The 25,981-nt window shown below is 46.4% G+C and overlaps 1 long non-coding RNA gene across 1 annotated transcript; it reads left to right on the top strand.

Annotated features, from left to right (window-relative positions):
• Positions 1-386: 386 nt before the first annotated feature.
• LOC116998750 lies at positions 387-4,516 on the top strand. The gene is made up of 2 exons (XR_004418454.2): positions 387-771; positions 3,055-4,516. It is a non-coding gene; the product is annotated as an uncharacterized LOC116998750 (long non-coding RNA).
• Positions 4,517-25,981: the final 21,465 nt, after the last annotated feature.

The raw sequence follows: 25,981 nt of genomic DNA, 5'->3' as shown, positions 1-25,981 counted from the left end.
ATACATAGTGACAAGCCTTGTTTGTACACAGCTTTCAGCAAGTTTGTGCCAAGCGCTGGCTCCCAGCCAAGCTCAGGGCTGGTACAATCTGGCACAGCCCCTCTGACTCCAAGGCAGCTGCATCAATTTACACCAAGGAAGAAATGAGGTATAATTTTCTCAGTTACACACCAGAATTACAAGAGATGGGGTGGGGGGGAGGGAAGAAGCAGTGATCTGCAGGAAGGCTGGAGGCGAGCAGCATCTCAGGCTGCCACGTGCTGGATGGAGGGGGATAGATCTGGATGTGTTTGCAAGGCTGGGTCTTTGGATTTGTGTGGGGGGGTGCAACAAAGATAGAAACATTTTAGAAGCCCCCATAGCTGCCTGCATCCAGCATGGCAAACAGCTCTTGGTACAGCAGCCCATTGTTTTCAGCCTGTTTAAATGGGAGGGTTCCGTGGGGAAAGCTGCGCTTCCATCGATGCTTCCACACAGGGAAAAGGAGATGGGGCTCTCCTGTACCCCAGGGTCCCTAATCATTCTGCAAACAGCAATTTTCTCATGCAGGGAAAAGAGATATGAAGATCACCTCCAGCCCTCACTTAGTCCCTGACCATCTGTGTAATGCCAGAGGATGCTTCAGGGAAGAGGCTGATAGCTCATGGAGGCTGAAGCAGGACATTAGTGATCACACCACTGAGCTGAATTTTGGCTGAAACTAGCAAGTGAACAACCTTTGCCATACCATTAGTGGGGCTTTTTTAACAGCAGCACACTCTCAGGAGCACAGTAAGTATTAATGCCATTTCCAGACACCAGTTCAACATACTTTGTAGAGGTCTCCACCTTAACCTTTTAAATTGATTGTCATAACTCAATGACCAAATTAAAAAATATTATGGATGCTTAGTCCTGCTCTTTAGGGAAGGCTTTGCTTCTCCATGGGGGACTCCTTAGCTCCTTGCTGCACCAGGCTGTTGTCTTGGCTTAAACATTTCACATTGTTTCAGCAAAAATAGAAAGAAGTATCTGTTATTGTTTATAGCAATTCCAACCATAATAAATAATGCCATGCCTGTACATCTACTCATAGTATATAACTACAGCTGATCACACCCAGCCCTGTCCACAACTGCTATGGAGTGTAAGGGATTTGCTGTATTTCCAACCCAAAGCCTGGTATCAGATCCTCACATGTAGCCAGAAGGCTGCCCAGCAGATGAACACTGTCAGAAGGTTAGAAATTACAGTGGCCCAATCATGTAATTTTGTTTTCACTCTGTCCAAAAAAAAAAGCATAACACAGGAAAGCATATAGGACATAAATCTTAGCAAGAAGCTCCCACAGATCTATGCTCTTGTTTATATCACAAGTTTTATGATGATCATCTTGATGTTGGCTTTTTATGTCAAAGGTAGGTGTTAAGAGAAAGGTTTGGAATGGCTTGTTTTAATTTCTGTTAAAGCAGGAACTGATATATAATTAATTTTAATTTTAGCCTTCTAATACTAAAACCAAATTTCTTTTCAGAAAACTGAGATGGCTCTGCCTCCAGCTATTAAAGGCAACAATATGGGTATTGTATGCTAAAAACCCCAGGAACAATGGCAAAACAAGGACTCAGTGTAAACAAATGGATGAGGCAACAAAAACTGAGTGAGACATTTTCAAACATTTAATGATTACATGTCAAAACACAATTTAAATATCACAGCACCTTATGTGCTCATGAAGAGGAAAACAAAATGACTGAGAACTCCTGGCTAAAATAGTCTTGTTCCTGGCACTGATTGATATTCTTGAATGGAAGACTTGATGGATTATGATTTTTGCAAGAGAATCATTACACGCCAAGCGCACAAATAGAGAAGTACAGCTTGTTGACACCTCTGTGCAAAATAAAGCCATTCTAGAAATTTTGATTCATTATATCTCTATTAGGAATCAATCCACCTGACCTAAATTTTGCATCATAAATCAGATTAAGGAACCCGTCTGGATCTCAGCAGAGGCTGTACGCCCTTGGTTTAAAATCACTCCACTATATCCAGCACACCATTATTATTCTAAATGCAATAATCTATACTGTATAATTTAGGTCAACTTGATTTCAGACTAGGCAAGAGCATTTCTACCCACTCACCTGTAGAGGAATTTAATCATTTTAGGGACATTATTTGTCTTTTTGTATATGGGTTATTTGTTGCATTTTTTTAGTTTCTTATTCACTCACTGCTCGAGGTGTGGCAGAAAAAATTAGCACAACATTGATAAAATACTACAGGAAGATCATAAAGCAACTTTGGAGAACCTTAAAGTAGAGCCATATAGTTTTCTTACATGGGTAATTACAGTAAATTGGATTTACACAACTAAGTAGAGAGTCATTGATTTTTCCTGGCTGGCCACAATGCTGAAGAGAAGCCAGGTGGGTTTGTGATGCTGCCTAAAAGACTTTGACAGCTGAAAATCTTCCCCCCTGAAAGTGTTTAAGAGTGCATAGGTCTGGCTGAAAGTCAAAGGGAGTTGCATCCAAGTCTGAGATGCTTTTTAAACTATCCCCATTGGTATCAACCTGGAATTTGGAGTGAGTTTTAAAAGGAAAGACAGTAGCATTTTCTGCATAAAATTAGACAAGTTCATTAACCGTGAGGAATTTTTGTTTAACTTTGAGGAGCTGCATCTCTCGCTCCTCTTTGAGCTGCACAAGCAAACCCAGGGGTGCAGCACCAGCCTTTGACGATGAAAGGGCTATGAGCAGAAACAAAATGGGTTTTTGAAAGCTTCAAGCCCATGACAGCTGTGAGAGAGCAATAATTCAGGAAATGTCTTGGGTAAAATCAACTCGAATGACTTGATGCTTTGTTTTATCATTACGAACATAAAGGAGTTTCTTTTAGTTATCAACCAAAAATCTCAAGGGGTTCCCCAAAGATTTGCTAATAGCATGCCTTGAATAGAAATGACTGCAAGTGATTGGAAAGGGACATTTTGCCTACAAGTGTCAGTGCTGTCACTAAAACATGAGATTCCCTAGCTACACCTTCACCCTGTTCCCTCTAAATCCACAGGGCAAGTCTCTCTCCAGGCTTCAGTCTGCTCCTCCATAAAACAAGGATGTCCAGCTGGCTGTCTACATTCCTATGCAAAGTTCCTGGGAAACCTTCAAATGAGGCCATTTATTGCTACAGCCCCACGGCTCTTGGTGGTCATTTCCACCTGTGTGTGTGGGAGGTAGGGAATAAAACGTGCTGTTAGTGTTGGATGCTTTGCAAACACTTTGCCAAGGGGGAGGCACCAACGGATGGGAGCTGAGCCCTGTGGACACCTCCCTGCCTGGGGAAGCTGGTGCCCATCCAAGTGCCATGCTGCCATCAGGCAGAGTCAAAATGACAAGTGCTTTTCTGTAACATTCAACACTGAGTTTCTATGGACCCATTTCCAAATGAGATGCCTCTTTTCCTGGTGAAGGAAGTATTTACACATAATTTGGTTATTTTGTTATGACCTGTAGACATTTACGTGCCTTTAAAGAGGTTTCCCACCCTGGGCATGTCTGAGATGGCCCCAGACTCTGATCCCAGGGCAGGACCAATCCCCAATTCCATGGATGGGTAATACCCTGACACTATTCTTGCCCCAGCAGAACCCCTCAGCCTTGAGACAGCTCAGCATGAGCCCAGGAGAGCACAGTGAAGTACCAGGGAAGATGCCAAACAAGGTGATTGCCAGCTGTGCTAGCTGGTTATATTTATACCTGCAGTGGAAATAGACTTCAAAGGGAACATAAACGTTCTTGGCTCCTTTCTCAACCATTCTTTCACCTGGCACAGTGGTGTGAAGGGACTAAATAAACACTGAAAATCTTACTTAGTCTGTATTCTGCTAAATAAGACCCTACCAACTTCCTTTTTATCTTTTTAACACAAGACAAAGAATTCTCTTAAGACTTTTCTGACTTTTTCTAAGTCCTCACACAGACTTTCTTAGCAAAGAACTAAGTTATGCCTTTCTTCCAGAACATTTGGACAAATGACAAGACTAGATAATAGGTCGTCCATATCCCTTAAGTATAAATGTATTCACTGACTGCCTATGAGGAAGCTGATGAAAGCTTTAAAAATCTATAAACAGTCAGAATAACATTTCTGCCGTGGGGAGACCTGTGACAAACAAGTACCCCTGCAATTTAGCAGCATTTTTGATCTAAATGGTTAATGCTGGAGAAGAAAAACTGCCTGTGTCACACACCTTAGGGGACCTCGAAACACCTTGGCTGAATGGCATCTCCCCTGAACTCAGCTGCACTGTGGATGCCTCCCAGAGCACTGGGTTTAGGTTTTTAATCCATTCCCAAACTCCTCCAAGTATCCAAGGTTCCATGAGGGGTGGTCTGAGGATGCTCTGGGAGCATTGTGCTCACATCACCTAATTCTCCTGTCAAACACTGCAAAGTCCCCTTGTGCCATGTCCCCATCACTGGAAATACCAATGTTATTTTCACAGAAAATAAAGACTTCCTGATAGACAAGATTTAAATAATACAGTCTTGGCTTTTTTAAAGGGGAAGAAACAATCCATTCAAATGTAGAATGATTTCTTTCTCAGAATGTTTCAAAGTCATGTCACTCTATCTATTACCCAAGACAAATTACTTTGACAGCACTATCTACTCTTGACATTTGAGTTGTCTCTCTAGCCTATTATATTTTAACACAGGCATAAAATATTGTTCAGACAGTATGGTTAGTCTAAAAGAGTAAATCTAACTGCTTTGAAATGGCCTATTAGGAGGCGAACTCTCAGTTTAGCTGCAGGCAGAGAATTAATCCAGTGCTTTTCTTAGTTCTTCAATGGCAATCTTTTCTTCCCGCTAACTAAACGCTCTTTATTTGGAGGCATGTAAAAAGAGAGTGATCTTCAGAAGGAGAGGGAGCAAATTAAACAGAAATCAGAGGGGAAAGTGTCATTAAGAAAGTCTGACACATGACATCGTTAGAGGACATATCTGGGCACTCCTGTTGTGGCAGAAATGGAGATGGGGTTGAATTTTTACTTCAGTCTTGAGAACAATTATGTACACAACTTACTCAGCCTCCTGCATGCCTTAAAATATAACACCTGCCTCTGCTGTTTGGGCTGGCATGTTGCAAATGTCCAGTTATAAAAAGGAACAGCCTGGGGGACGCCTTCCCAGAGCGCAGCTGCTCCTGGTCATGAGGATGGGAGCACTGGGGGGTCCCAGCCCTGCTCACCCACATGGGCTCCAGCTGTTCACCAGGGGACAGTGCCCAGCTCATAAAGGGCTTGTGCCTGTCTCACAGCCCCACCTGGGGCCATGGGAGTGGTGTGAGCTTGTGCATGGCCGCACCATCCTCTTCTGCGTGTGGAGATATGCGGTTTGTAATAAACAAATGGTTGCAGCTGCTTCAGAGGAATTCATTTCTATCCTTTCCCCGAGCTTCTTCTCTCCTTAGAACCTGCCTTTCCAGTGCTTGCTTTTACATCAAAACTTTAATGTTTATCTACTTCATGTCTGCTATTCAGCAGCTCCTTCTGTTGCCCCTCGGCAGCTTCTGCAGGAGAGAACCTGGAATTGGAGCCATACACATACTCACAAAGGCCAATTAAACAGCAGTATCTTGCTGCCCTCCAAGTGTGTGATGAGGTTTTGCACAGGTCTTGAACCACCCCCAGCTGTGGACATCTCCCACGCAGTGTGTGTGCTGGTGGAAACCCGGGGAGATGGGGACTGAGAGAGGGGAGCTTGGGCGGGGACAGGACCAAAAGCCACCCCAGCGTGCAGATACGGGCAAGGAGTGTTCCATGATGCTGAAAAGGCACCAAGCTGGAGGTGCTGGGGTCGGCCAGGTGCTGCTGTGCCCATGTCGCTGTCCCCATGTCACTGTCCCCATATCACTGTCCCCATGTCAGTGTCCCCATGTCAGTGTCCCCATATCACTGTCCCCAGCGCTGTCCCCATGTCACTGTCCCCATGTCACTGTCCCCATATCACTGCCCCCATGTCAGTGTCCCCATGTCACTGTCCCCATGTCACTGTCCCCATACCACTGCCCCCATGTCAGTGTCCCCATGTCACTGTCCCCAGCGCTGTCCCCATGTCACTGTCCCCATATCACTGTCCCCATGTCACTGTCCCCAGGGTTGTCCCATGTCGCTGTCCCCATGTCGCTATCCCCATGTCGCTATCCCCACGTCGCTATCCCCATGTCGCTGTCCCCAGCGCTGTCCCCAGCTTTGTCCCCATGTCACTGTCCCCAGTTCTGTCCCCAGCTCTGTCCCCATGTTGCTGTCCCCATATCGCTATCCCCATGTCGCTGTCCCCATGTCACTGTCCCCATGTCGCTGTCCCCAGCTCTGTCCCCATGTCACTGTCCCCAGCGCTGTCCCCAGCTCTGTCCCCATGTCGCTGTCCCCATATCGCTATCCCCATGTCACTGTCCCCAGCGCTGTCCCCAGCTCTGTCCCCATGTCGCTGTCCCCAGCACTGTCCCCAGCACTGTCCCCATGTCACTGTCCCCAGCTCTGTCCCCAGCTCTGTCCCCATGTCACTGTCCCCATGTCACTGTCCCCATATCGCTATCCCCATGTCGCTGTCCCCAGCTCTGTGCGCAGGGTCCCCGCCGGGGCTCGGCGGCTCCGCGGGCGCTGCGAGCGCCGGGCCGGGCTCCGGAGCCGAAGGCAGCATTGCCACCCTGTGGAGAGAGGAGGGCAGCGGACAGCCCGGCCGGGCACGGCTCTGGGCGCTGCCCCGCACCCTCGGCACCCCTGGCCCGGAGCCCGGGCACGGTGCGGGCTCCCCCAGGCCGGGGGACCGCGGTCTGTGCCCTGCGAGAGAGCACAGCTCCAAAAACGCGCAGTGCCCAGCGGCTCCAGCAGCCCCTGCCCGCCCCGCTGTGCGTTTCCCCGAAGGATGCCCAAAGGGATGGGGACCCACTGAGCCCCCTGAGGTTTCCCCGTGCTCCTGAGGAACAGCACGGGGTGAAAGCACGGATCCTGGCAGCTCCCCGGGACAGTGCAGTGCATCCCAGCCCTTTGCAGCTGTCCCAATGGCTCCAGAGTTTGTCAGGTGCTGTGATGCATCCACCCGGAGCACTGCATCCAGCTCCAGGGTCCTGAGCCCAGAAAAGACGTGGATCTGAAGCCAGAGGAGGTCATGGAGATGCTCAGGGGGCTGGAGCACCTCTGCTGCAGAGACTGGCTGAGAGAGTTGGCATGTTCAGCCTGGAGAAGAGACAGCTCCAGGGAGAACTTAGAACACCTTCCAGAACCTAAAGGGGGCTGTTATGAAAAGGGAGAGCAGCTTTTTACACAGGCAGACAGTGTTAGGTCAAGGGGAGAAAGTGTAAGATTAAATACTAGGAAGAAATGTTCAGTGTGAGGGTGAAAAGGTTGCCCAGAGGAGTTTTGGAGGCTCCATGTCTGGAAGTGTTCAAGGCCAAGTTGGATGGGGCCCTAAGCAATATGACCTAGTAGGTGGCATCCCTGCCCGTGAAAGGGGGATTGGAATGATATTATCTTCAAGGTCCCTTCCTCCCCAGACCAGTGATGCTATGAAAAAACAAACTGCAGATCAAATGCCTGAGCAGCAACCACTTGCACCAGGGCTGAAGCAGTGTCCAGGGATTCTGCACATCTCCAGTGACAAATGCCAGTGCCATTTGCCACGTGGTAAATCTGCCTTCATTCCCCTCACTCCTGGATGATGGTGAGGTTGCAATTCTTCTGTGCTTCCCGCATGGTGAGGTCACTTATTGCTAAAACACATTTATTGTTGTGACAGCTTTGCTTTGTGTAATTATCTGTTTATCAGCCACCAGCCTTCTCTTACTGAGGAGCTTGACGCCTTCTTTTTTATTCATCGCGCCTGATTAGTCTTGAAGATAGATATCAGGTTAAACGAGCTTCCTGGGCCAATCAATCAGCTCCGGAGACAACACCTCTTGTTGCTCAATGAAACTCCCCTGCTGCCCTACCTGTGTGGGGTGATTGCCTTTCCCTTCCCCCGGGACTGCAGCAAAAGGATCCAGGAGGCATTTGTTTTGCTTTTGTTAATTGAAAGGTGAAAATTCCTCTAATTAATGATCCTACTACAGGGCCTCATTGTGTCATTATTCCTTATTGATGAAAAAGGAGTAACAGGCATCGGATAAATTAGGGCAGGCACGTTTGGACCTTCACTGTGTGCCTAAATTGCATGTGTTGGCTCGTGAAGGACTGAGCATAAAGGGGCTCATTAAGAGTGACTTGGTGACCAAAGGGATACCCAGGATTACTGTCCCCTGCTATTAGATGTGTCTGAGTTACACGCCCTGTGGTAAGCCAGGAGCTCTTTGTGCCCTTCCTCACGTCCTTTCAGGAGCTGACCCAGCTCTTTCGCTGGTAGGTAGGAAATCTTGACCCCCCTCATTCTTCATGGGTGTAGTTATGTTATATCCATCTTTTTTCTTACCCAGCATTGTCCTCTAACTCACACAGTTCCTTCTGCATCCCCATGTCTTTATCAGAGAGAGCACCCAAAGACAAGAGCTCCTGTCCCTGCTCACTGAGCACTCCCAGCCTCTTCTGCAGGATAAACTCTCCCCTCTGCTCTCTTTCTATCAGTCTTGCCCTGAATTCCAGGCTAAACTCATCTTTCTTGAGGATGTGTGACCCACATATGCAGTATTCCAGGCAAGGACTTGTACAGACCTTGTGTGCTGGCAATGATATCTCATTTTACTGTATCTGGGGAAAGTCAGTGCCATCCCTGGGTTACTGCTGCCTTTCTGATAACTGGGCCAAAGAGGGTGGCTGTCCTCACTAGCTCCCAGCCCCAGTGTGTGCCACAAGCTCCCAGCACGGTCTCTAGTGTCCAAACATAGGACTTTGCACTTCTCACATTTCATTCCTTTTCTGTGATTCCGCTCTCCACTGGCCAGATCGCCTGAAAGTGTCTCAATGGCTAATTAAATAAAGAAAATGTTGGCTTTTTGGGCCATTAAAGAAATATCCTTAAAGAAAATCTGTCCCAATCTTTGAGGAAAATGTTTATTAAGTTCCTTGCTTGCTGCTGTCTGCGTGTAAATGAATTCCCTATCAATCTTATTTATTCATCTGTTGAGAAACAACTTTTCTAGTTACACCAGTGACTTGCAAAGTACTTTCTCAAGACTACATTTTCAGGGAGGAGATTTACTGCCCTTGTGTTGAGTGTGTTTGTTAACTTAGCCAAGGAGACACAAATCAGATTAACCTGGCACGAACTTCCTGGCAACACCTTGCAGGATTTTGCCTTGCCAGCCTTCCTTTTAAACTGTTTGTGACTCTGAACCTTTGTCTATAGAAATCAAAGCTGCCTTTCCTACTGTTGAATAGTCCATGAATCAAATGTTCCTTCTGACAGCAGCTTCTGAAGTGTCAGACAATCCACCATGTTCAAGTCTTTCCCAGATTTCTATTCTGTGTGCTCCCACTTCCCATCCCAACCTTTTTTCCCCCCTAAAGGTGGGGCAGACCCTTCACTTAACCAGTCAGAGGTTAAGAAGAGAATGTGAAATGGCATTTGAATTTGAAAAAAATAGTGAAAGGGAAAAATTGCAAAAGGGAAACTTTCTTCAGCTGCATGAAACCCACCTTTTTGCACAAAACTGAAGAATTTAAAGACTTATGGAGACATTTCCTCTGAAGCATCAACCCACTTGTCCCTGCTCAGTGCACAGAACAGACCGGGCAAACACTTCTGCTGTGGCTGAGGTGGTACAGCACAGGCTGCAGCCAAGTCAGCCCCAAACTTGGCTGAGATGAAGATGACATCTACCACTGTCTGCTCGCAGCACTCTGAGCAAGACAGGCAGGAGGTGCCACTGGAGCACCAGCAGCAATCACGAAGGTGTCTCGAGGGCACGCGAGCTGTACTCGCACGCACACAGCTCTTTAATGGGGAATGTCTCACCTCCTGAACCGCTCTGAACCAGGCACGGGGATTCTGCAAGCCAAGCAATTGTAGGGGAGGGAGATCCAGGGAAGACTGGCATTTTTATATAGGCAATAAATCCTACTTCATGAAGAAACATGTTGAGGTAAAATTGCCAGTGGCTGTTTTAATAAGTATTTATGATACATAAAGGGATTTGATTCATAAACGCAGTAATTATGTCTTTACTACAAAGCAGTACAAATATAAAGCCTCCTACCTACTACACTGAAACTGTAATTGCATCTCATTAAAGAATATAAGCAAATCAAAATTAAAAACTTGAGCGGGGGGAGAAGCTACCCAAAGTCTTGGTGGTTAGACATTATTGGCTTTGTGTTGTGCCATTCAATCAGCCTAAATACCTCGTAAAATGGGGTGAAGCCCTGAAGAACTGGGTGGTGTTTGGGCAGCCCAGAAGATGGCTTTGCTCACCCAGGCAGCAAGTTTCCTAGGAGACCTGTCCACATAAAAGGCACAACAGAAACCTTGGGTTTAACCTCAGACAAGTGGGAATTCCACCAGAACCTTCCATGCGGCTGCAATTGCACCATGCCAGTCATGGCAGAGCCACAAAGGAAGATTAAACCCTTCCTAGTCCAAACATGGTTGAGGGATAGGCTGAAATAAGCATTTCAAAATATTATTTAAGTGCACACCTCTGAAGACAGTCTTTTGTGCTGTGGCAACAGAGAGGTGTAACATCACATTCCTCTACTGCAGGCACCAAGTGTGCACAGGGTAAATTAATGTCACACAGAAAAATAACAGCCCTGAGGTTCAGGCACTTGTGACAGAGGTACCAGAGCCCAGTGATGGTTTTGTCCTCCAGGCTCACCTCCTTACACCTGGCCTCTGCCAGGACTCCTATTGCTCCTTACGAGGTCTTCTCTCAGCATCTCTGGAGTCTCAGCCTTTCACCCTCTGCTCTGTTCACCAGAGTGCTTTTGGGGTGAGGCGCTCTCCCTCCTCCCATCTGCACCTCACCCTTGGGCAGTTTGTGTCCCTGAAGGCACCAAGCTCTCCTCACTGTGTTCAAGAGGAGTCCCCTGTGGTCCAGTACAGCTTTTATTGCCCCAAGTCCCTTCAGGCCCAACACCTGCCCACCTCAGTGGCTCGGTGCTGTGAGAGAACCCCCTCAGCACGGCTGGAGGAGTGTCACTGCAGTTATCAATGCAACTTTCCTACCAAATGTTCTCTGCTCTAATCGCTTTCTTAAACTACACAAACACAATCTCTGCACCACGATCAATTATTTAACAGAAAATGATGCATTGAGTTAGAAACTAAATACCATTTAATATGCTTCAGGAATTCTAATTGAGAGATTTCACTGTACTGCTAATGAAAACTTTAACTTTGCGGTGTTTTCAAATCTTCTTTGAATATAGATTAGCCAATATCTATATACATTCTTTTAATGTCCGGAATTATTTTGCCATTTTAATGTAATCAGTCTTTCTATTTTGAAGAGGATGCCCTTGTAGGCTATTTGTTTTCCTTCTGTTTTGCAAATTGTTCCCTTTTCAGGATTGTTTGTTTAGTGTCAAGAGGTTATTAAACAAACCAAGCACAGTCCTTAAACTAATCAGCTAGAAGTGACAATAGAGATCAGGAATAATTCAATATTAAAGAGGTTACTTTTAAATTTGATCTGAAAATGTAACGCATTGGGGGGAAGGGGAAGCACATGCACATCTCTTATTAAAGTTGAAAAGATGAGCTGGAGGGACCAGATGCCTTAAAAGCATGAGCCAGGAGCCCCCATTGATGGGAATAGCTGAGTTCCAACACACCACAGCCAATTTCCACACTCACACATGTTCTCCCCACTAGAGTGTCTCAAACAAAAACTCCACAGGCCTTGCAAGCAGGTGAGAAAGTTTGCCTTTCCACCAGCCTTTGCTATCAGTCTTTTCAGTCTTTGGGAGCTTTCTCTAAGCATGCTGCCCCCACTTAGGGTGGACCCTGACTCTTGACCTCAACTCTGACCTCATCTGGTCTTGCTAGGAGGTAAAGGCTAAGGGGTCTGTAAGTCTGGGTGTCTCCAACAGACTGTTCTTTAGCTAATTAACACAAATCACTGTGGATCTCTGCCCATGCAACTTCTGGCACTTTCCTCTGAAGTTCGTTCAGCACATTGCCTTAGGCACGGTGATGTTCCCCCTGGTTTACACACTCCTTCCTCTCTCCTTCCACTGGCCCACAGCTGGTCAAAACACAGAAAGGGAATGAGAAGAAAACCATCCACTAAGGGACCTTCTGAAGGAGTTTTAGTCTGAGTCATTTTGGCTGGGTGCTAATTCTTACGTAGTACGGACCAAACCTCTGCCAAGGACTCAGCGAACTCCTGGCACTGTAAGCAGTATTTTCCATCCCAAGGGCTTTACATCTTTTCCACAGTCTTCTGCCTGTGGAAGGCAGTGCAGGAATGAGATCTGTGATGGCCAAGTGTCCTCCTGGAACCACAGTTCCTCTAGGACCAGCAGCAGGTCACTGTGGCTGCCAACCTGCCCTGCAGAGCACCTGGAGGTCAAGCTCAGCAAACCACAGGCACTGCTGGGTTTGTCAGCAGTTACAGCCAGAGCCAGGCTGGTGCTGAGCGCTTTCAGCCCTCCTAAAATCAGCCCTTTACTGATGGGACAGCCCTGTGGTGTCCCTTGGTGCCTCACCACAAGGTCACCACCCCCATAGTTCTTATCCCAGTTGTATCCACACGTGCAGAGCATGGCCTCTCCTCATGCATGAGGACACAGCAGGCACTCTGTGAAATACATAGGAGCTGGAAATACATAGGAGCTAGCTGCCCAGCAGTGCCCAGCCCAGGAGCCCTCGTGCCCAGCAGCCAGCTGTGAACATTCCTCCTGCTGCCTGTTGTTCAGTCCAATCAGCCCAGCGCTCCTGATCGAAGCAGAGCAGAAAGCTCTGGTGTCCCCGGTTTCAAACACAACTGACAGGTTGAATTAACATAAAATCACCCTTTCATCATAATTTTGGGCAAAAGATCCTCCAGCCAGGCTATTTATACTGAAGACACACAGCACAGAACATGGCATGAGTCCTCTGGTGCCCCTCGCTCCCGGTGCTAATTGTTCGGGAAGTGTCATCAGGATCATTGCCCTGCTCATGTTGTGACTGACTTTGGGAAAATTAATTTAAAGGGAGCAGCTGGTAACAGTCCTGATCTTTCAGAGGCAGCAGCACTGTGCCTTACAGTGTGTTTCTGTCTTGTGTAAGGATGCAACAAGCAGTGGCAGAGTCCTCATGCATGGGAGTGACTTTTTGCATGTTTAAAAAAGAATAAATATCTAAATTCTCACCTCTGTAGTGCAGGAGATGTCTAGAAATCCCTCCCTGCACTTTCCATGTGCCCATCAGCAAGGGGTACAGCAAACAGCCTCCAGCAAAGTGCTGCTGTGGAAACTGCTGGCTGGACACTTTCACAGTGCTGTAAGTGGGCTTTGGGGGTTTTTGAATATTTTTCTTCTTCTTGATGTCACTTGAAATCAGATTTAAGCTGAAGTGAAAAAAAAAGTAAGCCATTCATAGGAGGAGATTTTGTAAATTTACTGGTCTTATTGAACTTAAAACTTTGCTGTTTATTTAAAGCAGCTGAGGGGAAGGAAGGAAGAGTGGAAGGGCAAAATCTGGCAACAAAGCTTCTGTTGTAAGCCTGGGTAGTGAGAGCTGCTGTCTATCACAGACAGGGCCTCTTAAAAGCAGAAATTATACAACCACTGAGGCAACCAAAAACCCAGTGTCACTTTCCCTTTTTAAGATATTGGGGATAAAGTCTTTAAAATAGAGAAATAATATATGCATTAAGAAAATCCTGCAAACCCACGTGATGAATAGGACACTGAAAAGAGGACAAACACCACAATCTAAGTCACTTTCTTTGTTACAAACCTGGGATAAACAAAGCTGTTTAATAAATATTGATATTGTTTGTACATCCTGCCTTTGCAAATGAATAGCAAAGTGATGCTCAAGTCCCTTTCCCTCTCTGAGGAGACACTAAGCTCAACACTGTGCATCTATATGCACCCCAAACTGGTTTTTAGAGAAAGCTGGAAAACAAGTCCACAGCAACATTAAAATATCCATACCAGCTTTTGGAAGTGTTTAGCTACACCACCTTTTATTCATCTGTTTAATGCCCAGGAAAATCAAGCTTTCCCAGTATGGAATAATCATGACAATGTTATGCTGGGAACCAAGTGTTTTGGGACCAAGGAGTTATTGCAAGGTGGCTCTGAGGGCTGCCTTGGATAATTCCCTGGGGCAGGACAGGGGTACCCCCAGTCAGGGTGCACTGCTGTATCGCTAAAGACTCCTTGGCAGACCCAAAGCTGATTCACTTTCTATCCCAAACTGGTCTTTGCTTTCTTTGGGACATCTCTTACACAGCCTTTCAAGCTGGGTCTTGGCTTCATGTTCCTCTCTACCACCACAGACCTGAGCATCCCTTCCCTTCCATGTCTCCCACCTCTGTCCTATGCAAAAGCTCATCCATTGTTACAGACTCAGCTTCCCTTCAAACCACTGTCCTCCCAAAAGAGCTCTGTGCCCCACAGCCAGCCCCCCAGCTGTCTCTAAAAAGGGACACAGTGACATTCCCACAGCAGTGTGTGGTCTTGTTCATTCCAGCTGAAGCTTTTAAAACATGTGTCAGTGTGTTCTGTAAATATTGAAGCAAAGCTCCAAGGCAGGGAGGCACATTCCCTGCAGTCACAGGGCTGCGATGCAATGAGCTCACCCACCCACCCCACCTGGCATCCCAACACGTCCCTTAATTCACAGCACCCCCAGGAACACAAAGAAACCACCATGGCGATGGCAAAGGCACAGTTAAACCACTCCAGGCTCCTGTCCTGCTGCAGTCAGGAGCCATCAAGCCAGTCCTAACTCTGGCCGGCACTGCCCTTGGGAACAGAGGCTTTTTTCCCTCCTGTCTCCGCAGGCAAGGACAATCTCCCCCAGCACCAAGGGTACTGCTGCCACATCAGGCAGCTGACTGCTGGACAGATCCTGCATTTCCCCATCCCACCTTCTGCAGAGTCCCTGCAGCAGAAACCTGCGGAACAAGAGGCCAGGAGACATCAGGGGGTGCCTCTTGTTCTGCAGGTTTCTATTGCAGGGGCTCTGCAGAACACTGGATGAGGAAAACACAACGTTGCTCATTTCTTCAAGGTTGTAAAAATAATGAGCACAACTCTGCCAAAGCCTATTGTCCCAAACTCTGTGAGGTCCCAGCAGGTCAGCAACAGTGCAGCACCCCAGTAATGCACAGGGCTTGGGCACCAACAGGGCTGGTCTCCTGCTCCTGGCTGGAGCAAAAATGCAGGCTTCAATATGATTGGAATAGGCTGCCAGCACTTCCACATGGTGCTTAGCCATTTGAGTCTTACCAGGAGCTTACAGTGCTGTAGGTAAACTTTTCTTTCCTCGTTTTTGGCTTGAAATTTAATTCCAGAGTCTTATGAACATTCTTATCAGATACTTTCCTTGGAAATACTCAAGGAGTTCCCTGTGATTAAGGTGGAGCAAATTACAGCTCTGACAGGGTGGGCAGGAAGGTAGCTGCCCCTTCAGCTGGAAGTTTCCTCTTCACACATGACGGGTGGTGACCCTGTGCAAATCCTGTCATTATTGTAACAATTCAAAGTCTGGCTCCAAGGAGCTCCAGCAGCTCAGGCCTTGAGGAAATCACCATCCTGGAGGTTCAAGTGAACACATTTGGCTTTTCAGCTCAACAGCCCCACCCATGAGGGGTGAATTCCCAGCTGCTTTCTAGAACACCCTGGTTCGGCTGCTCACAATCGCCAATCCCTGACCTCCACCAGCTGCACCTCAACCATCAGCCCCAGCATCCTTGCCATGACAGTGGGACCAGCTTCAGGTGTCAGGCTTTGTCTGGCTGCTCTTTGCCAAGTGCATCCCCATCAGGAGAGGAACGTGGTGAGTGAAGGTGCTCTGGAGCACAGCTGCCCTGTCACCCTGCCCTGGTGGAGGGAGAGCAAGGGGTGAGTTACATCTGCCAGGAGAGGGAAAAGAAGCAGAAGGCACCAGCTTGAAACCCTCTGACATCCTCACACAAGCACAACACACTTCTGGACCCACAGCCAACACACCCTCGATGCTCACTGTGCAAACAACAGTGCTGGAAAGTACAAGCCACAGCTGTTTGTTTTCTCTGCCAGTCTGATGATGACATGATCGGTAAAAACTATCTTCTAAATATGCCCATCTCATTTAAACTACCTGGGGGTGTTTAATTATGGCTTAGCTCTAGCACACACTGCTGCATCTTGTTTTATATAAGTGCCTGGGTGAACCCCAAGGCTCTGTGTCCTCTCCTGCACTACACCACTGGGATTACACAGGGATGTACATAAAGGATATTTACAGTGCCCCCTGCCTTCCCCTGCTCTCTCTAGAATAATGCAGTGCTTAGCATCATTTATTCTGTATATTTTTTATCATCACCTTATCGGCTTCTCTGGTGGTAGAGAGGTAATTTGCATTTAGCAGCTTCCCTTGAAGAGAAAACAAGAATTAACATTCAGGTGCAGGTAGAACAAGAAGTAGAAGATAATATAACATCTTTGCTCTCACACTGACCATGCCTCATTCCTCCACAAGTTTTTGTCCACTAAGCTTTGGCAGAGGCAGCATGAAGATTTCCTCTGAGACAGCAGCTGGGGGCAAAACCATTGAGCCCAGCCACTGTGTGCAAAAACCACTACACGAGCAAGCCTGGTGGGTGACTGCACCAGCAGGTGATGCCTGATGCACTCCCCTTCCCCATCCCCACATGTGTTCATCAGTGTTCCTTAGACACAGAGCATTGTTTGTTTTGCACTCTGGTTTTTTGCAGCTCACAGCTCTAATCACTCCAGATTACACTGGTTTGCCTCAATTTTGATATGTTTTTAATCTCTCTAATTTTTGGGTGACGTCAAGGATGAAATTACACCTGAGAGATACCCTTCATGAAGTGTAACTGCTGAATAGAGGGGTGGGCTTTTTCTGGTTTAGTTTAGTTGGCTAAAAACTTACCAGGAATATTTTTAAAAGACTGAGGGTTGCTATTAGCAGAAATTTCCTCATTCTGCACAATAATTTGAGAATTAGAAGGCTAAAAGAACCATGACAAACCATTCTCTTTTTTCTCTCTCCTTGCTCCATGCAATGTGGAACAGGCTAATGTTGATTTGCATTAAAATAATTTTAATCAGCATACCACACAGACCCCTTTTGAAGAAGGTGGGAGTTCTGCCAAGGTTTTACCCTCTGTGAAGCACAGCCTCACTTCCTCACCCTCTGGCTACATGGACTCCCACTGCCTACCCAGGCTGAAATAAAATCATCCCATGAAGATCCCACCCCTGTGGCTGCTCCCAGGTGGCACAGACTGCACCAAAACATGCAAATTTGCAGTGAGGTTATTTGATGCTGAAGACACTCACTTCTCTATTCCAGCCACGTGTTTTTCTGAGGCACTGTAGTATTTGCAAACACAGGGCTTGTCTGCCTGCAGCAAAGCATGGACTGCAGCACAGGGGCCCCAAACACAGCACAGTGACCTGTACTGCTCTCTGGGTCATGCTTAGAGATGACTTTTTCTCCATGGAAGCTGAAAGGGGAGAGCATGAAAAAGGTGGGAAAGGCCACAGGGAGCAGCCAGTCCCAGTGGAGTGAAGAAGGGATGGAACTGAGCAGGTGATGGGATGGCAGCTCAGGTAGAAGGGAAGAGGAACTGCTGTGCACAGCACAGACCCCTCACCACTGCAGCACGGTGGTGTGGACACCAGCTTTGAACATGGTTTGGGAAGCAGAAGAACTCATGGAGGAAACCATACAAAGCCACCACATCAGGCTCAGCAGGTCCAAGCCAGGTCCCAGCAAGATGAGACCGAGGAGCATTGGAAATACAACATTTAGCTGTGGTCTGGGTATGGCAGCGAGCTGGGCACCCCTGCTCAGCCGTGTTTTCACAGACACCAGAGCACAGAGCACAAAGTGTGTGCTGGAGGAGGTGAAATGAGTAATGCCACCAAAAGAGGGTGATTTGCCTTCCAAGAGACACATATGGGTCATGGTCCATCTCAGTTATAGAGGTGGAAAGTCACAGAACAACCATGGCTGGAAGGGACCCCTGGAGGTTACCTTGTCCAACCTCCCTGCTCAGGCTGGGTCCCCTAAAACACATTACCCAGGACTGTGTTCCAGCACCCTTTGAATAAAGTCCAGATAACTCCATGATAACTCTACAGCCCTGCATGCTGCTATCACCAAAATAAATGCAGTGCCTGTGAGCCAGGAGCAAGACAGAACAAGACCCCAGAGAGAGGAGGAACCTTCCACTGGGCACGGAGAGCAGGCATGGCTGGGGATTGCTGTTACTCTGCTGGCATATTGCAAGTCAAGCAGCCTTGAAGTAAACTCCAAGCTACAGATGAGCTGCCCATGGGTCAGTCCAGCCTCTGGTGGTGACTGCCAGTGACACCAGACCTGAGGAGTGCAGGAGCAGGAAAATCTGCCACGGTACCTCCCTGTGCCAAGTCTCACTCCATCTCTCTGTTGATCGCTTTATTGACACAACTGGGAGGTTCACAAATCCGATCAAACAGTGAGAAAGAGCTAAATATTACAAAACTATCAGATGAGTAACAGAGAAGAGGAAAAATAAACTTTTTATTTTTTTATTTAAGCCCAGAATCAATCAGGGAGGGATATGTAATAAATATATTAAGCAGATGTATGTATAGTTCTGCAGCACCTCCGCTGGCTTTATCTGACATGAATTTCTAATGGAATTGAATCTGATTTCACTTCCCAATGACCTCATCTCATCACTGCCACACATCCCAGCACTGCCCCACTGATGGCAGCAGTGGCTGATGGCAGCACATCCTCCTGCTCCTGCAGCGGGCTCAGCCCTGCCGGGTGTGGGATCTGCCCTGCCCAGCTGCCAGGGGGCTGGTGGCAGCTGAGGCATCACAGGAGCCACTGTTTGTGACTCCCAGGGAAGTGTGAGTCAGCAGAGCCACTGTAAACCCTGCCTGCAGAGGCTTAAATACAGCAGCTCTGGCCCGGGATGGAAACAAGGGTGGTCACATCCTTGTGAACAAAGTCAAAGCAAACTCAAGCTGAGACTTGAAAAGCATGAGTGGGGTTTATTTTTCTCTTTTTTTTAAAAAAATATAATTTTTTCATTTGATAATCTGAGCTGATTGGAGGGAAAGACAAAAAAAATCCACAAGCAGGATATCCAGACTATGCCATCTCCTTTCCTTTTACATCTCAAAGTTTTCTTTCAGTGAACACTACATTTTCCACGTGCAGGATTGACACACCTGGAAGTGCATTAGGACTTGAAGAGGAGACCTCAGAAAGCCCCCACAAAGCCAGAGAGGCTGAACAGAGGGGCTACAGGAACAGGAAAATTAAGTGGCAGGGATAGCTTTGAGACAGACCTCTGCATCACTCACAAAGCTACCAATAGTGAGTTACATAAGAAAATACTTCAGGCTATGCTGGTTGTTTTTAACACATAAACTGAGGATTATACAGATTTAAGAAAAAAGACAGTAAAAAATTCAGAGGCATTCTCACCTGGTGTGGGACACTATGGCATAAAAACACTGAGTGTTCAGTCCTGCTTGGGGTGAATGGAGCTGAGTGCTGGTGCATCAGGTACTTACACAGAGCACTCCTGGAGCTCAGAGGCATTTAAGCTTCTCTTATTCATGAACTTCAAAGGCACCTGAGTGTTAGATGCCTGCTGATCAGCAGGTGCATATTTCCATCTTACCATAGATGCAAAAATAACGTGCTCAGATGCAGAAACAATGTGGTCAGATTTGTAGAAGCTATGTCAGAAAAGCACCCAGTGTGGTGAGAACACCTTTACAGAGCCATTCAGCAGGACTCGGGGGGATCCTGGCAGTCTGGAGCTACAAAACAGAGCTTAGCTCTAGGAACTCACTCCCTCAAGAGTCCTTCCACCAGCATCACCCTGCCCACACCATCACCCCATGTACCTCCACCTGCCCCTCCAAAATGGATCTAACAGGGATGGAGTCACTCTGGTGTGCAGACAGAGCATTTTTGGGGGCACAGAAACACACCAGGCTTCATTTTTTTTGAGGGATCTATTACAGGCAGGCAGATGGGAGTAATATCTCTGCAGATCCACGGAGAAAGGAAGGGTGATGGAAAATCAATAGTGCATGTGGTCTGAGGAGTCTGGCTCTGCTCCCCACCCCAACACAGCTAGGTTACAGCCAGGTCTGATGGATGTCTGGCTCACTCTTAGAGTCCTTCTGTGCCAGAGACCCACAGCCTTCCCAGGCAACCTGCTCCCATGCTTCATCATCCAAAAACTTCCCTTTCTGTTTGACCTTGCTACTACATCTCAAGGCCCTCACTCTCTCCTAACCAAAATTATTTCAATAACACATTTCCCTTCCTCTCTTGTCCTTAAGGACTATCCCTTCTGACTTTCCAGCACATGTACTGCCTCCAGGTAGAGGTAACTTGCATCTCTTTAATTCTCCCCTGGTATTTTTACATCTATTTCCTCTGTTTTGTCAAAGCCACTTTGAGGTTAATAGTTTTCTCTGCCTTTATGTAATCTGCAAATTTAACAAACAGGTCTTTGCTCAGTGAGTCCCATCACTATCAATGGCACTGACCAGAGCACAGGACACACCTGGGCACTGTCCCACACAGCACTGCTCCTCCTGGCAATGCACCATCCACACCTGATCTCCCGGTACAATACCCTGCAGGCTTTGAATTCACTGTATTCAACAATCATATGATCAATATTTATAATATTTCCACAGCTGTTTTGGAAGTCATTTGCTACAATTTCAGATAATTTTCTTATTTATGAGGAAGAAAAGAGAGAAAGGAAGGAGGCAGATTCACATCTGTTAAATCCACTGTTTTCTCTGCATTACCTGATGCCAACTCTGATGCCTGCCTAAGGAATTGCCACCCACAGAGAAGCCTAAAGGGAAACACATGGGAAATCACCAGGCCACTCTGCTCCCAGAAGACTTGCCCTTGTATTTGTGCCTTGTAGAAAGGTCTGAGGACACAAAGGGACCTCATTTTGCAGACAGAGGCAATTGCTCAATCCAACCCCAAAATCATTTCACTCCTCTCACTTCACTCCCTCCCACCACCAGCTTGCAAGAGCTAAGACAAATTTTTTAAAAGTCAGATCTGCCATTGTCCATACTTCCATTTGACAGCATAATTAATGGGATTTTTTTTAGTGCAGAGGGGGCTGTTATATTCACCTCGTTTGACCTTCTTAAACAATTCAGGCTCCTGTATTTCACCTGGAGATTTCCAGAAGCGAACCAAGTGATAAACATACAGATACCTCAAAAAATCCCTGCCTACCTGACAAGTTTGCTTCTCTATTGCTTGGAGTAAGTAGTTTGAGAAATCCAGTATGAAGAGCAAGCTCCATTTTTCAATTTAAAGTCTGCTGAAGCACAGAGGTTTCCGGTGGCTACAAGCTGGCATAAATTGATTCCCCAAGCATCTTTCTTCCATGAAACAAACTGCTTCCCATTTAAGACCCATCTAGAAAGTAAAGCTTGGCAGTCCTATTAGTCTAGTAATAGAAAAGAAAAAGCAAAAGGACAGCTTGTGGTTAGGTAGGTAGTTAGTGCACTAACTCAGAAGAAAATTAGCTTGGACAAGCTATCAAGAATTCTGCTTTATTTTTGTGCCCGAAATAAAAAATGCTATCTTTGAAATTAGAGATAGCATCCTGTATATTGTACATCTTCCATTCTCTAAAGCTGTCGTACAACCTCTGCATACACGGGGATCAAATGCATCTGCAATTGCTTCAGTTTTACCCTGATTGCCTCTTTTTTTTTTTGTTTTCCCCTTTGGAAGGATGGCAGTGTGAACAGGAAGAGCAAATCTGAATTGCAGTTATCAGAAAACACCAACCACAAATTAACTCAACAACTGTGTATTTGTTTTGTGCTGTTCTGAACTAAAAGCACACCCATGCCACGCTCTGCTCCAGAGTCTGCACATATCAATACAGAGGTTTATTGATTATGCCAAGACCAAATTGAATAATTTCCTGAGAACTAAAAACAGCAACAAAAAAGATCACCACCAAGATTAAGCTTAACCAGGCTCCTACTTCACCAAAACCACTGAGCACCTGCCCTCCTTCTTCAGTGGGGATCAGACCAACCCCATGAAGAGCATTTACTCTAGCAACCACACCCCTTCTCTTGAGCCCTTCCACCTTGAGAGCAGAGCTGCCACAGACCTGGCGATGCAAAGGAGTCCAAATGTAAGAAAAAACAGAAAAAATGCCTCAGGTAGACAGCCCTCTCAATTAAATATTCTGAGACTAAGAGCCAATCATTCCTTACAAAGTCCTCCTGATTTTGCTGCTTTAGGGAAGGATGCTGAAAAATATTTGGGCAGAATTTATTCTAATGCTGCAAAAGGCAATTCTAAGCAGAGTCACTGCAGGGTTCAGTGGTCAAGGACTCTTGTTCTGTCCTAGGATGCCAAAACAATGTTCTTCTGGAAGAAAGAAAGTGTTCCATCTCCTAGAAACCTTCCTGTCCTGTCTCCCTTCTCATAGCTTTGAACAAACCTTAAGGAAAGATTATTTAGATACTGCAAATTAAAGCTAAGGCAGCTTTAAAGAACTGCCTTGCTTTGATGAAAATATATATTTCCTTTACAATCTATTTGCATCAGTTTCAGCCTTTTTTTTAGGATTAGCTGGAATATCTTTTCTTTTTTCCCACTGCAATTCTGAAACCAATATAAAGTGCAAATAGCCCTTGAGACACAGCATATGCTCAGCAGAGACACATTTCTGGAGGGTTTTCCTACCCCCTCCACTGACAGCCAAGCTTTTGGAAGAACCTGGTGAAGTGCTGTGACTCACCCAGCCTGTAACACTTTACCTGGGATCACAGCAGGATTCTTACTATGCACAGCAGTGTCTTTTGGATGTTTCACAGGGTACGCCGTCAATATGTAATAACACTGCACCGTGAATTATGGAGTTGCTGGAATCAATGGGATTTTGCATATTAATTGCAAACACACCCAAAAAGACAAAGGAATTTATTGGCTTAATTAGTGTTTCAGCTCTAATAGTATTCAGGCTTCATTCTCACACAAATTGATAAATAGCAGCAGCGTTGCTCCTCAAGGATGCTTTGCCTTTTGAGAGGGAAGGCTCAAGTTTACGATCTGCGCTCTCTCAGCTGCAGCAATGCACTCAGCAGGGGCTTGGAGGAGCTGAGCTTCAAAGCTGTTTGACACCTCTCCTTCCTCAGCAGGTTGCTAGACTTCGGCAGAAGGAGCTGCCCTGCCCTCTCGGGGTGGTTTTTTTCTGAAAAGTATTTACATAGTGACACTTACTGGGCAGGACAAAAAATGGACCTGAACCATTTCCGCCCCTAGGGTACAAAAACTGAGATTCATCTTACATCCCCAAACACTACTTAGCCAGCTGCCACAGCAGCAATCCGAGGGAAGATACATGTAATGTTCTTAAGGATTGTTTCTGACTCCAGTGTGAAAAAATTCAGGCAAGTGTACCTGGAAGCAAACTTTGGCCCTTGGGCTCCCAGCTCCTATGCAGCACAGCTCTGTGAAAAATAAGGTGCTAGAAGAACAGGAAGCAAATGTCAAGAATTCAACTGTATACCAAAACAAAACAGGGAGATCCACCTGGATCTGATCTCCATCACCCCCAGCATTCACATGCTGCAGCACAGCATGAGTGACACAAAGCTTCAGGAACAGCATTACAATAATGAGGGAAGAGCAAGACACCACCTGAAAAGCAGCTTCCTCCCCAAGGACTTAAAACATTTTCTGCATTATCATACCACCAAAATTGCACCTTAGAGCTGAGATCCAACAAAGAATCATTGTTCATAAAGCCCGTGCTTACATTTTCAAACAAGTTATTCTCCTGGGCGTTCCTCCCCTTCCTTCTCAGCAGCAGACTCTCATCTTCGGGATGGGGATCACAACACAACACTTAAGTGATAAACAATTTGTTGACAAAGAGAAATGTCACCAAGAAAACATTTCAGCTGCATTCAAGACTGGAGCTGGATACTTTTTTTGTTTGTTTTTCTAGACATGATCTGGCAGCTGCAAGCAAAGCGAAGAGCCAGGATCATGTGGATGTGCCCTCGCTGGGGGGAGCGCAGTCAAAGGCTGCAGGCAAGCCATGCTCTCTGTGTCACCATGCTCACAGAGCACTGGAGGAAATAATCCTGCATTAATAGGGCAGCAGATCATAGAGATCAAGCAGGCCTTTTCTGTTTCTACCCTAGTTCGTGCCAAAAGAAAACAAAATGGGAGCAAATGCACAGAGGGATAGGCCATCAGCTCTGGTGAAGAAAATCTACTCCCATTTATCAGAATATAGAGAGCTGTGCCACACAGCTGAATGGTTAATTCAGGCTACTTTATAATTGGAAGGAGCCAGTTTGTGGGCATTTGTGGCTTTTTCTACAAAGGAACAGGATCATCACTCATAGCTCCCTCTGAATTATGCTCTGCAAAACCTTGAGAGATCCTGCTGAGCACTCTGTGGCAGGAACCAGGACACAACAGTGGCTTGGCACCCTTCAACTTTTCACCTGAAACCACCAGCTCTAGGCTTCAGCCTGAAATGCAGGGGGAAAGAAGGGGAATTTCAATGTTATGTTCAAGCCTAGAACACCAAGTCCCACCCCAGCCTCAGCCTGTCACCTACCCAGGAGCAAATGTCCCAGTTCTCCTTGCTGGCTGATCCAGGGAACAAGCCTTGCCCTTTACTGGCCTCTTGGTAACTTACCATTGAGGCAATTACCAAACTGGTCCTAAACACAGAGGAATCAGGAGCTCAGCCCCTTTGTCTTTAATGCCCCTGCTGCAGTGCCCCCACAACCTTCAAAACCGAAGCTCATTCAGGAGCAAGTGGGTTCAAAAATAGTGAAGTATCTCCTCCACTGCTGCTGTGGCACCTGCTCTGGGACCAAGGGATTCACTTCTGGTCTAGAGAAATGGGTCCCCATTTGATGTTACCTGCAGTTTATAAACAAGCTGAACCTCTTCCTGCCATTAAATGTGAAACCAGCTGAGAGCAGGCTCTCACCAAAACTGGCAGGGTGTGCACACGGTAACAATTTACCTCTCTTGTCTGCAATTAATCTTCCCAGTCTCTACATCATGTAGGCTTTCACAGTAAAAAGGACAAAACCTCTTGCAGTCTCAAAGTCAGTGAAGATTCAGTTAGTCTTTATTTTATTGTGACAGGTTTCTTTATCCCAGAGACAATACTAAGACACATGATTTTACCAGGATTTTTTCCCAGAGTTCAGTCCAATCACAGAAAGGGAAAAAAATAACATGTTACCAAAAAAAAGTATTTAACACAGATTTGAAATATATTTATAGGCCATTTTGCCTCTATTGTCACAAACCCTTTAATATAATTTTGTCTGTGGCATAAACAGAAAAAGAACACATGAGTATCCACCAAAACCCATCCTCCACAGTATTTGAGTTCACAAATTAAACCTGTCCAGGCACTGTGAGCCACTGAAGGAGCCAAGCAAAGAGATAAACAAGCATTAAATCACCAAGAAAAATGCCCAGAGTGAATTTCAAAAGCAGCAAGACGAAGACCAATGTATGGTTCAATGCATGCGTGTAAAGACATGAGGCACAAAAAGCAACACTTTGCTTTTCTTACAGCAAAAGGGAAAGAGAACCCAACACAGTACTGTTCTGGCTGCTGCAAGACAGGGAGCCCCACTGACCAAGGTCCTGCTCCACTAGGGCATGAGCATCAAGGAGGAAACATGCAAGCTGAGATCCTGGAAAACACTGAGGCACCAGACCTGGCTCAGGACACCCAACACCAGCTGCTCTGCTGCATGGATTCCTCAACTCTGTACCCTGGCTGGAGAAAACTCAGCACCAGCAGCTCACCCTCTTAC

Source organism: Catharus ustulatus, chromosome 7 (genome assembly GCF_009819885.2).
Source record: "Catharus ustulatus isolate bCatUst1 chromosome 7, bCatUst1.pri.v2, whole genome shotgun sequence".
Taxonomy (NCBI): Eukaryota; Metazoa; Chordata; class Aves; order Passeriformes; family Turdidae; genus Catharus; species Catharus ustulatus.
This window is presented reverse-complemented; position numbering and strand designations above follow the sequence as displayed.